General features: G+C 36.6%; 1 protein-coding gene and 1 long non-coding RNA gene across 5 annotated transcripts in view; one reads left to right on the forward strand and one right to left on the reverse strand.

Annotated features, from left to right (window-relative positions):
• USP3 (ubiquitin specific peptidase 3) overlaps positions 1 to 12988 on the forward strand; it is an 88612-nt gene that overhangs the window by 4143 nt on the left and 71481 nt on the right. The gene's annotated exons all lie outside the window — the stretch shown is intronic.
• The window catches only part of LOC104002339 (uncharacterized), a 94631-nt gene that overhangs the window by 739 nt on the left and 80904 nt on the right, over positions 1 to 12988 (reverse strand). The gene's annotated exons all lie outside the window — the stretch shown is intronic.

Consider the following 12988-nt stretch of genomic DNA (forward strand, 5'->3'; position numbering starts at 1 on the left):
TTTTGTTATGTGCACATACCAGATGTTATTTTCAGAAGTTGGAGGCTTGGGCATTCCTTATTTTTGTGGGTAAAAGAGTTTAACCAGTGGGAAAAAACAAAAATTGTTTAAAAAGATGCCCTGAATGCAAGTGTTTTGATAACTAAGGAAAGCCAAGGACCAAGCATTTGAACTTGAGGGTTTGGGTTAAACAGCCAGTTAAATTAGAGATATTTAGTAGGATAGGCATGCTAATTTTTCCCTGATTAATTCTTCAATGAGTTGAGAGTGCCTCTTTAAGTTTTCAGTACACACTTGCCTTCATATTACTCTACCCAAGAAAAGTAAGTGTAGATCAAGTAAATGTTCTGCAATTTTGCACCAAAAACTGCAGATAATTCCACCCAAAATACTGGAGATAAACCCTTTTTTAAGAGATCCATTCAGTAGGATGAGGTGTTGATTACTGGTTGTCAGTGGTAATAAATTTGTAATGAACTGATCAGGTTGTGATAAAGAGAAGAAATCAACCTTGATGGAGTGATGGGTTATTTTGTATCGTATTTCTCCACAACCTACATTTAACACTCTTCTTTGCCCAGTGGACTAAATTTTCTAAATACAATCAGTCATTTCCTTGTCATTAGGTCAAATGCTTTTACTGCTTTTTAGTAACATTCTATGATGTATTAAGTGCCTAATACTTAATAGAGCAATTAGTAAATATTTGCCTGATAAATAAAGGAACTTTCACTTAGATGTGTCTGGTAGGGTCTTTATGTTGAAAATAAACGCAGAGTGAACTTTCCCCAGAATGCTTTCACTAGCCCGCACTCCCAGTATTTTAGTCAGTAAACGTTGGCTGGATTGTGAGCAAATGACCATCTGCAGTGTTGTTATCACAATGAATTTGTGTTCTTTTGGTAGTCTGTATTTATAGATGGGCAGGTGGACAATTTAGTTGTAAATGTGGATGGGGTAGTTAAAAATCAGTGGACAGGTGATACTTTTTTCACATTAATTCTGAAAAGTAGTATTTGAGTTTTATATATCCTTCTGAAGAATTTAAACTTTTTTGGTAATATTTATAAAGCTTAAGTCAAATGTCTTTCTAGTCTTTCTGCAGTATTCCTCCCCAACCCCGTCCCCCAGAATCTTAAAGCAATCTCAGCTTATTTCTAGAGTCTCTAAATGACTGCTCATGGATGTGAAATGTGTGAAATTTAGAATGTGCTCCATGTATGTGTTTTGTTTAAAGAAGCTTCAGTATAGAGATTGAGCCTAACATTTACTTGTTGTGAAGAAGTTTTGACACATTGATGAGAAGTTCTTTCCCTAATAATATGCTTAATAGTGTATACAGAACATCCTTCATGGTCTAAGCAGAAGAAGTGATGGAGTTGGGGGAAGAATTCGAACTCTTTGGTGTGGTTTCCTGTTATTTATCCTCAAAGTAATTTATTCTCATTCTTTGCTTGTACACCATTAGCCTTAGGCTCGTGTAACAGCCTCCTTTTTCCTCATTGAGATGTATGTAATTTCCTTCTCCACTGGAATATAAAAGATTGATTTTGGATCCTTCAAGCTAGATTTAGAAATACTTATGTTTTTATAGTGTTTGCAGCTCAGTGAGTAGACCAATGAGTAATTTAGTGTGTAGCTCAGTGAGTCATTTAAATTCCTGTTTTAAAATTTGAGTCCCTCTTCCATCGGGAGCTGATTAACATGTATATTTCCCCTAACCTAACCTGCTCTTTTTTTTTCTTTTTGAGCTTTTCTCCCCTTCTTGAGCTTGTTTGTTTGTTTTTAATATTTTTCCTTCTTTGAAAACAAAATGTTAGTCTCCTTTGATTAAGCTGCAGTCTCTGACCTACATACATACAGGTTTGTGTTCAACCAAGGCATTGAAATAAATAGATTTAGTCGGTAGATTATCATTGTTTGAAGTGGAAAAGGTATGCTGTTTAACATATTTTGATATTTTATGTTTATTCATTGCCTCTTTAGACAGGAGAGCAATTGCATTCTAGGTGTGTTAATAGAGCTTTCCTGGACAGATGGCTTGGAAGGAAGTACTTTGATGGGTTCTCAGTAGGGGCTAGTACTTTTTGGAGGGTGTGTTTGTGATTAAGCTTACCTTGATTGACAGTTTAGAATGCTGAGAATAGCATTAACAACAGTAACAGCTTGTTCATCTTACCTAGAATTGTCTTGTGCCAAGACCCCTCAAGATGCTCTGAGATTTCTGTGTAGTGGTTTCTTTTGAGAATGTAGGTAAGAATAGGTGTCCTTGAGACTGAAAAGAAATTTACCTAAAATTCTTCATTGTGGTTGTATCTTAAAATCTTTGGGGTCGTTGAATGAACTTTGGCTTAGAAATTTGTAGAGATCGTCTTTTTAACTGCTGTGAGTCTGCAGATGTGATTATCTATAGTAATTCCAGATGTTTTCTCATCTATTAGTTTTACTGAGTAGGAAGATAACTGAGAACAACATAAAGTAACTTCAAAGCAGTTTGCTAGCATTTAATCCTGACTAATTTAATTAATTATGCATCCTTGTAGTTTTTCCTATTTTATTGATTATGAAACTGAGACAAAGGTTACGAGTTGCCTAAGATGCTTGGGGAGTATTAAAGATAGCCCAAAGCTTAAACTCTAACACTGTTCAGACTTTTAGCTTGCTTTTTCTTAAAAAAAAAAAAAAAAAGAGTCTTTATTTTGTTATTCAGTAACTTAATGCTTGACAATTTAAAAAATACAGAATGTTTGGAACACATACTTTAAATAATTCCTTTGAAGATTTTTGATATGAAAATATATTTTAAGTTCCGCATCTCAAAAATTGCTTACTTTAAAATTTGGTCTTTTGTTACCCCCCTCACCCAATTTAATATTGAAAGTGCTGGCAAGTTGGAACAAGGAATTGGTGATATAGTTTGGAAGAAACAACTATTTTAAATGTCAACCTTGTTATACTCAGATCTAATATTTTTATAGGCCGAAATTCATATTGCATTAGTTCAGACATAATAAACCAGCCTCCTCACTATAGCTATGGATAAAATGCAATTAGCTTTTGGTTATTTATTTATTTATTTATTTATTTATTTATTTTTTGAGACGGAGTCTCGCTCTGCCAGGCTGGAGTGCAGTGGCGCGATCTCGGCTCACTGCAAGCTCCGCCTCCCGGGTTCACGCCATTCTCCTGCCTCAGCCTCCGGAGTAGCTGGGACTACAGGCGCCCGCTACCACGCCCGGCTAATTTTTTGTATTTTTAGTAGAGACGGGGTTTCACCGTGTTAGCCAGGATGGTCTTGATCTCCTGACCTCGTGATCCGCCCGCCTCGGCCTCCCAAAGTGCTGGGATTACAGGCGTGAGCCACCGCGTCCGGCCAGCTTTTGGTTATTTTTAAAATGGGTTTCAGTTATTGAAGTCTCTCCACCCCCCTTATTTTTTCATTTTGTTTCTGTTAGAGAAGATTCTTCTTGGAGGTGGTTTGTTGTAGGGTGGAGGAAGGAGAGAATTCTTAAGGTATAGAATGTTGCATTTGCTTCTGGTAGCTCAGAGATTATTTGAAATCTTTGCTTTTAGTCAGTATACTTTGTTGATTCCATTTAGTTATTCTAAGATTTTCCAATTGTATTTCCTGTAAAAGTTATAGTCTTTAGACCATAAAAACTAAAACTAGTAACTGCAGATCTTTTTTTTTTTTTTTTTTTTTTTTGAGATGGAGTCTCACCCTGTTCCCCAGGCTGGAGTGCGATGGCACGATCTTGTCTCACTGCAACCTCCGCCTCTTGGGCTCAAGTAATTCTTTGCCTCAGCCTCCTGAGTGGCTGGGATTACAGACGCACACCACCATACCCGGCTAATTTTTTGTATCTTTAGTAGAGTCAGGGTTTCACTCAAATTCCTGACCTCGTGATCCTCCTGCCTTGGCCTCCCAAAGTGCTGGGATTACACGTGTGAGCCACCGTGCCTAGCCAGTAACTGCAGATCTTAAAACAGATTTCCCCTCTTCTTCTTCTTCCTCTTCCTCCTCTTCCTCCTCTTCCTCTTCTTCTTCTTTCTTCTTTCTTTTTCTTTCTTCTTTCTTCCTTCTTCTTCTTTCTTCTTCGGAATCTCACTCTTTGGCCAGGCTGGAGTGCAGTGGCACGATCTCAGCTCACTGAAACCTCCACTCCCAGGTTCAAGTGATTCTCCTGCTTCAGCCTCCCAAGTAGTTGGAATTACAGGCAGCCACCACCATGCCTGGCTAATTTTTGTGTTTTTAGTAGAGGCGGGGTTTCACTATGTTGGCCAGGCTGGTCTTGAACTCCTGACCTTGTGATCCACCCGCCTCAGCCTCCCAAAATACTGGGATTACAGGTGTGAGCCACTGCACCAGGCCTCCCCCTTTCTTAAGATACAAGGAAGTGTATCTTTTCAGTGTGTGCTCTTTATGGATGTATACAATGCAGATGAATTTAGGAAGGCAATTTCAGATTTTGAAAACTGTTGAAATTAAACTTGGACATTGAAAAATCAAATTTGCAGTTGTCTTAAGTGTTTACATTAGTTAGATGCTTCACAATTAATAAATACTAGCTAATATAATTTTATAAGACCCTTTGAAGAGGGAATTGTGAGTTTATTTTTAAGATAAGCCAGGTTATATCAAAGATATTGTAACCAACTAGATTTTATTTGGAGACTTTGTACTCTGCTTTAGAATCCAGTAGCTCTATCAGTGTGAGCTGTTTCCATTCTTGAGTAGAAGTTTTCTCTTGTTATTTTTTCTTTGTTCTAGCTGGGTTTAAGACAGCCTTCTTTGTAGAAATTGTTGGCCTGTTTATCCTTCACCCACCCTGAAGACACTTAATTTTATGGACTGTTCTTGTACTGCCTCATCACCAGAAAAAGCAGGCTGGACATTAACTGTCATATTCCCGCAGGTTTAATTTAACTGATTATAAGAAAGTACAGTTATTGTTCTACCTTCTTTAAATCTTTGTCCTTGATGACCAAGCTCAGGTTTTGATTTTTGCTTATTTATTTATTTTTTGGAAATGGAGTCTCACTCTGTCACCCAGTCTGGAGTGCAGTGGTGCAGTCATAGCTCATTACAGCCTGGAACTCCTGGGCTTAAGTGATCCTTCCACTTCAGCCTCCCAAGTAGCTGGGACTCCAGGCATGTGCCACCACGCTCAGCTAATTTTTAAATTTTTTTGTAGAGATAGGGTCTCGATGTTGCCCAGGTCTTGAACTTCTGACTCTGAGTGATCTTTCCACCTCAGCCTCCCAAAGTGCTGGGATTACAGATATGAGCCACCAGTCTGGGTGGGTTTTCTTTTTTAAATAATAGATTTAAATTGTTCATTACTTTGTTTTGAACATTTGTTGCACAATGCTGGAGTAATATTTTGATTAAAGTTTTTGAATATCAAGTTGAAATTTCTAGAAAACAAATTTCTGACTTGGAATGTTTCCCTGAGATAATCGATGGATGACATGTTAGAAAAATGTTCTACTGTGATATTAGGCATTTAAAAAATAACTGTATAATATAGAGACTGTGGGAGCAACAATTGTACAAATTGCTGGTTGAGCAAATTTTAATTTTAGTTGCACACAGTAAAATGTTCTTTGGTTTCATTAAGATTAACTCTTATTTCCATGTGAATTATTTTGGTTATTAATAGTGAGATGCTTTAGCATTGGAGAAATTGCTTTATAAAAACTGAAGGATCAGACTTCACCTTAAGTGTATGAAGTAGCTGCCAGACCTCAACATTCGTGCCATGAGAATTTAATTCTGAGAGCTTAAATGTGTTAGTTTCATTTTATTTGCTTTGAATGTTTTGTTTATATATAGTTTTTTTAGAGCCTCATTTAAAAAATATATGTATTTCTAGTTTTTTTCTTCGAATATATAATACAGATTTTTGGGAAAATGTGGGTCATGTTTGAAAATTCTATCGATTGTAAAAAAAAAATTCTGACTCTTGGTTTTGGTTAAATAATTAGAACAGCTATTTAGAAAAACTGGAATAGTTAATGGTTTTGGAGTTTGCAGGTGCCTGTTTTCTGAAATATTGATTATCTATCCCTCGGGCAGAGTATACGTATTTGCCAAGTTTGTATTTCTTTTTTCTATTTCTTCAAAATAAGTCCCGTTGATTTTAAAAGAATGAAGAGTTTCCCAGTAAGTACAAGTGTGGTACTTTTTCCCCCTCCACTTTGTACTTTAGTGTTAACCTTTATTACATAACCACAGAGAATGAGGAAGAGAACTGTACAATGCAGATATTAAGCCTATTATTCTCCAAGGAAAGTCTTTGATGTTAAGAGGTCCCTAAACCTCTTAATTATTTTATTTACTTGTGAGAGGGGGTGCTTCCTTAAATATATACGAGTCTTTTCTTATATTGCATACACTTGCAACTATTATTTTGAAATAATAGTTGAGCGGTGTTTACATTTATGACCTGATTCATGTCTTTTGAAGTGCCACTACTGTTTAACCATGGACTTGCTTACTCAGGTTGTTGGCAACAGCATGGAATTGCATCAGATCTTGCTGTATTAAATAAATGAAGATATTAGATGTCAGAATTTTTAAGTAGTTCATGGCTTTTGTTTTTATTTTCTATATGATCAGCTTCATAGGGAAAGTTATTTTTGAAACAATTTGAGCTCCTAATAATTTTTTGAAGCTATTTGTGTCTGGTCTTCCAAAGGCAAAAATGGCCCATTTTGACTCTGATTTAGTAATCTGCTTTGGCTTTAGTGGTTTTTATCCTTCCTCCCACTATCCTTTCCCCTCGTTTAGAGGTAGGAGGAGCCCAGTTCCAGTATTTAAAATGAAGATCAAGAGTGGCATAATAGCTTCATTAGGTGTTTTTTACCAAAATAGGTCTGAATAAGTCTGAATTTGTGGTAGAAGGAACCATAACAAATTTGTTTAGTGCATTACAGTTTTTGAGAATATGTTGTTTCACGCACATTGTTTCTATATGTTGTTTCCATTTCATGGTGAAAGCATAAGGAATCCATTTAAAAATAGAGTAAAATGCTACAGCCAGTTGGGGTTTGGGGGCAGCCCTGTGGACCAGAATTTGCCTCTGTGTGGGAAGTCAGCAGGACCAGATGCCCCTCTCTTCTTTGGCTCTGTAGGTATCTGGATCTCTTAACATATAGATGACAAGTTTTGGCCAGCTTTGAAATTACATTTGCTAGTGGAGGACACATATCATTAACTCTGCAGTGGGAATAAGGAATTCAGTAGGTGCCTGACCCCAAATGATAAACTGCTATTCTAATTTTTATGCTGTGTAATATATTTTAGACTTTTTAATAAAAAAGATAAAAATTGAGCAATTTCATGAATTGTTATGTTACATCAATTTACCATATGAAGATTAATTCATGTTTTCAGAACAGTAATACACATTTCTGAAATATACAGAGACAGGTAATAGTATCAAAGGGCTTAAAATAGAATTTTAGTCTTCCTTGCCTCCACTCTCAGTCCTGCTGTCCACAGACAATCTCTGTAGGCTCTATTTAGCATTCTCTCTCATATTTACCTGCATAATTCTAACCAGTGCTCTGTTATTTCTTAATTTGTCATTTTTAGGTATTATTCCTTGATATCTTGCTGTGGTAAATGAAGACTTCAGTGTTTGCACCACTTGCCCTTCAGTCTCTCCATTTCCCAATATAATTAGATTACATATTTTGGTTACTATAGTGATTAATTTTTCTTTCTTGTCCAACATTTTATTTTTTCTTGAGTCAATAATTGCCTCTTTTAAAAATTGCTTAGTTTACCTTAGACACATTTTCTCTTAAATGTTCCTTTAAACCTGTCAAAGGTCTGTGAATATTATTTTTTAACCCATTCAACAGATTAGATAATCTCCAAGCACTAACTCTTTTCTAAAATCCTTTCCAGAGCCCTCTGACCTCTGCTGTCATTTGAAATAGTTCTCCAGGCTGGACAGTTTTTATCGTGTGATTCCCTCTGTTGTTCTCTTATAATATTAGATCCCTTATTTCTTGGATCCCATGTCTTGTTTTTCTTGGTTTATTTGATTGTTTTGCTGGAGTACATCAAGCTCCTTTCTCACAGGAGGTAATTTTTTTTTTTCTCTAATTGCATGGCACATTAAGGGAGGTAAATTTTTGACCCTTTGCAAGTCTGACATTTTTATTTTACCTTTATACTTGATTGCTTGGCTGAATAGAGAATATTAGTAAGAAAATAATTTTCCTTTAGAGTTTTAAAGGCATTGTTGGTTTGTTTCTAGGCTCCCAGTGTTGCTGTTGAGAAACCTGATGCCTTCCTGATTTCCTCCTTCACATATGTCCTTTTATTCTTTTTCCTATAATTCTTTAAGGTATTCTTTTCATCCTCTGTATTCTGAAATTTCAAAATATGGCTGGGCATGGGTAGTTTTATTTTATTTTATTTTTAATAGGAAGTGAAGGGATTTTTTTATGTATAGGTTCACATCCTTGAGTTAAAAGACATTTTTTTGTACTATAAATTTGATAGTGTGCTCCTCCCCCCATACTTATATCCCCCAATTTATTCTTTTTTTTCTTTCTGGAACTCTTATTAGTTGGATGTTGGGTGTCCTGAGTGTAGTCTCTGATTTTCTTATTTCTTTGCCTTTTGGTTCTAGTTTCTGGTATATTTCCTTGATTTTTTTTTTATTATACTTTAAGTTTTAGGGTACATGTGCACAATGTGCAGGTAAGTTATATATGTATACATGTGCCATGTTGGTGTGCTGCACCCATTAACTCGTCATTTAACATTAGGTATATCTCCTAATGCTATCCCTCCCCACTCCCCCCAATTTCCTTGATATTTTTTCTTCCATCCCTTCTGTTGAATTTTGATCATTGTATTTAAAAATTTTAAGAGCTCTTTCTCGTTTCCCAATCATTCCTTTTTCACATATCCTCTTGCTATTGTTCTGCAGTATCTTCTCTTACCACTCCAGCAGTTCAGAGTGTGTTGGTTTTGAAGTTTTGCTGTGCTCCCTGTATGGTTTCTATTTCTCCTGGGTTCCTCTTTTTCTTTTTAAAATGATTCTTTCAGATTGGAGGTTTTCTATAAAGATCTGTTTTGTCTTTGTCTTTTCATATAACAGTGAACTTCTTCATGTAAAAAGCTTTGTAACTGGGTGGGGCTTGTCCACAGTGGGCTTCACTGTGAGGTGGGGAGCAAGTCACCTTCTTCATTGGAGGAAGACACTCATATCTGTGCTGAGAATTTTTTCTGGTACCATTGAGTTTTTCGGTTTTCCCTCTGGGAGGTGGGCACCTGGCCACTGATGTTCTGAGATCAGATTGCAGAAGTTCCATGACTCAGTTGTCCTTAGAGCCCCTAGTCTCCTTGTGTTCAGTCCTGTCCTTACCTGCTGTCTGCTGTGTCCCTATACCTAGAGCTCCTCCCATCTGCATTCTTCCTGGCTGACACTCAGGCCATAGCTTCCTCTGCACTACTAAGATTGTTATTGCTCCCCTAACTTCTTTCTCACTTACAAAAAGCTGTTGAAATCTTTTGTCTGCTTTGGTTACCTCACACTGTTCTCTTTATCTTTGTGGGTTTGTATCTGTTTTTTTCCTTTATTGTCATTTAAGTGGGTCTTAGGTGGGAGAAGAGCTAAGTGAGAATTTGCCACGTTTAGTTTGGTGTCCATTTTTAAATGTATATCATTTGTAATCCTGTTTTTAGGGCACAGTGTTTTGCCCTATCAGAAATGGATCTTATTAGTTTACTCAGAGTTAAATCATTGAACTGAAATTTTACATTAATCTATTTGAATAAAAATTTATATTCAGATTTACCTTCTCTGATAAATAGAACAAAATATTGTTGCTGTTATCAGAGTCAGCAGAGAAAATAGGCAAGCCAGGGGGTTCGACCTTGCTTGGAAAGTCAGATCACAAGCCAGGCTTTGGATAGGTATATGCCTGTGAAAGAAAGTTGTAAGGTCATTGGGACTACTGCAGTTAATGCATTGTAATACTTTTATTGGACTAGCTCATCATTCATTAATGAAGGCAAGTTAGTGCCAGGTTTATAGGATTTTTGGCTCTGTACATTGGTAATTTAACCTTCTCCCTTGTGTTTTAGTTTTTAAAAAGTATGATCTTAATTGGAAGTAAAGGACACAGATTTTTAATCTCAGAATTTAAAAAGACTTTTGATTTTGATATAATTTTATACTCAGAGAAACACTGCTAAGAATAGTACATACAAAGAACTTCCGTATACTTAGATTTGCCAGTCGTTCACATTTTGCCTCATTTGTTTTATCATGTATATATTTACTCTCTGTTTATATATTTCCCCTTATTAATTTACAGATATAACACTCCTTTATCCATAGTTTTGTTTTTCCCCAAGAACAGGTCTCTCTTTTTTTTTTTTTTTTTTTGGGACGGAGTCTTGCTCTGTTGCCCAGGCTGGAGTGCAGTGGCGTGATCTCGGCTCACTGCAAGCTCCGCCTCCCAGGTTCACAGCATTCTCCTGCCTCAGCCTCCTGAGTAGCTGGGACTACTGGCACTCACCACCACGCCCGGCTAATTTTTTGTATTTTTAGTAGATATGGGGTTTCACCGTGTTAACCAGGATGGTCTCGATCTCTTGACCTCATGATCTGCCCGCCTCAGCATCCCAAAGTGCTGGGATTACAAGCGTGAGCCACCGCGCCCGGCCGGGTCTTTCTTTTCAATCAGCAGAGAATATTGGTCAAATCAGGACAGTTGATACTGATAGAATGCTGTTATCTAATGCACATTCCATGTTCAGATTTCCTCAATTGTCCCAACAATGGCCTTCATAGCTATTACTCCTTTCTGTTTACCTCCCCAGCCACCCTGGATCTAATCCAGGATCATGTGTTATATTTAGTTGTTATAGCTCTTTAGTTTTCTTTCATCTCCAATAGTTCCTCAGCCTTTGTTTTTCATGTCTTGGCTTTTGGCTTTTTTTTTTTCTATTCTAACATCATAATGTCTTGTTATTTTTGAAGAGTTCATTTCAGTTATTTTATAAAATGTTCTTCAGTTTGAGTTTTCAGAGGTTTCTTCATGATTAGATTCAGGTAATGCATTTTTGGTAGGAATACCACAAAAGTAATGTTGTGTCTTCTCAGGCATCATATCAAGAGTTGGTCTGTCTTGTTTTTGGTGATACTAACTTTGATTACTTTATTAAGGTAATATTTGATAGGTTAATCAGCTATAAAGTTACTATTTTCTCCTTTGTTATTAAGAAGTAATTTGTGGGAAATGTTTTTAGATTATGTATATACCTCGTTTCTTACCAAAGTTTTACCCAGCAGTTTCACATCCATTGATGATTCTTGCCTGAATCAGTTATTAGTAGGATGATTGCAAGGTGATGATTTTCTGACTCGTAATTCTTTTACATGTTAGTTGGCATTCTGCTATAAGAAAGAACTTTCTCCCCTGCTTACTATTAATTTGCTTACTTATCTTAATAAGCACTCGGTTTTTTTTTTATTCTAAGGTACTCATCATTATTTATTTTGAGGCTCAAATTAGCTTATATTTAGCTGGTGGGAGCACCCTTAAGCTGTGATTTGGGCACGCGCCGTCATTCTTTGAGCCCTTTTTACTTTCTCGCACAAGATGTTCCAGGCTCATCTTGTACTTAGCCTGTTGCAGCCTTGGAATTAGCCATTTCTCCAAGTAGCCCTCATTCTTTTTGGCTGGGAATAATGTTTATAAACTAAGATCTCTCAGCACAGTAGAGCTAAGAAATATAAATAAATAAGCATATCTACATCTGTTTATGTCTGTGTGTATTTGTGTGTTTATCACCATGATTTTATACTGATACCTACAATTTCATTCAACACCACAAGCCTAGTCTTGCCCCTTTCCATATTTGTAACACCTTTCTCCAACAGTAAGAACTGGTTCCCATTATCTACAATGAGTGTGTACTCATTTGCACAATTCTATAATCAGAGAAAATAGTTCCAGAATTGCTAACCCATACCATTGTAAAGAAAACCCCTTATAACTCGAGTTCAAATTTGTTTACAGTTCTTTTTGTCTGTATACTGAAAACATAAAAAGTACTATGTTAAAAAGCTATTTGGTTTAGTTTTAGTCTCCCTTTTAATACACTTATTTAACATAAAGTTTGTTCATTTGTTTGTTTGATTTCTGTTTTAGATTTTTTTTTTTTGAGATGGAGTTTTGCTCTTGTCCCCAGGCCAGAGTGCAATGATGCAATCTCGGCTCACTGCAGCCTCCGCCTCCCAGGTTCAATCGATTCTCCTGCCTCAGCCTCCCGAGTGGCTGGGATTACAGGCGTGGGCCACCATGTCCGGCCAATTTTTGTATTTTTAGTAGAGACAGGGTTTCACCATGTTGGCAGGCTGGTCTTGAACTCCTGACCTCAAGTGATCTGCTCACCTTGGCCTCCCAAAGTGCTAGGATTACAGGCATGAGCCACCATGCCTGGCCCCATTTTAAGATTTTTAAAATCTCATCGTTACTGATTTTATTTTGCTTTTTGAGTATATAAAACATTATCATGGTTCCAAAAGTTAAAACTACACAAAAAGCTGTGCTAAGCAATGTCACTACCTAATGCCGGCCGCTCACTCCTACCTACCCCCTGTAGACAACCAATTTCATTAATTTCTGATTGATCTTTCCTGTGTTTCTTTTTGTAAAGAAAAGCAGGTGGGTATTTTCTTTTTTTCCCTCACAAAAGATAGCAAACTAGATACATTCTTTTGGACTTTTTTTTTTTTTTTCATTTGGCTGTATATCCTGGATGTCACTCCATGTTTGTAGGAATTTTCCTTATTCTCTTTTTTAAAACAGCTTCTAGTACTCCATCTGTGGATGTGCCACAGTGAATTCAACCCGTCTCCTATGTGTGGGCATTTAGGTTGTTTCCAATATTTGTAGTTACAAATAATGCAGCAGTTAATACCCTTGTACAAAGATATTTTTGTATTAT

The sequence above is a fragment of the Pan troglodytes genome, chromosome 16 (genome assembly GCF_028858775.2).
Source record: "Pan troglodytes isolate AG18354 chromosome 16, NHGRI_mPanTro3-v2.0_pri, whole genome shotgun sequence".
NCBI lineage: Eukaryota > Metazoa > Chordata > Mammalia > Primates > Hominidae > Pan > Pan troglodytes.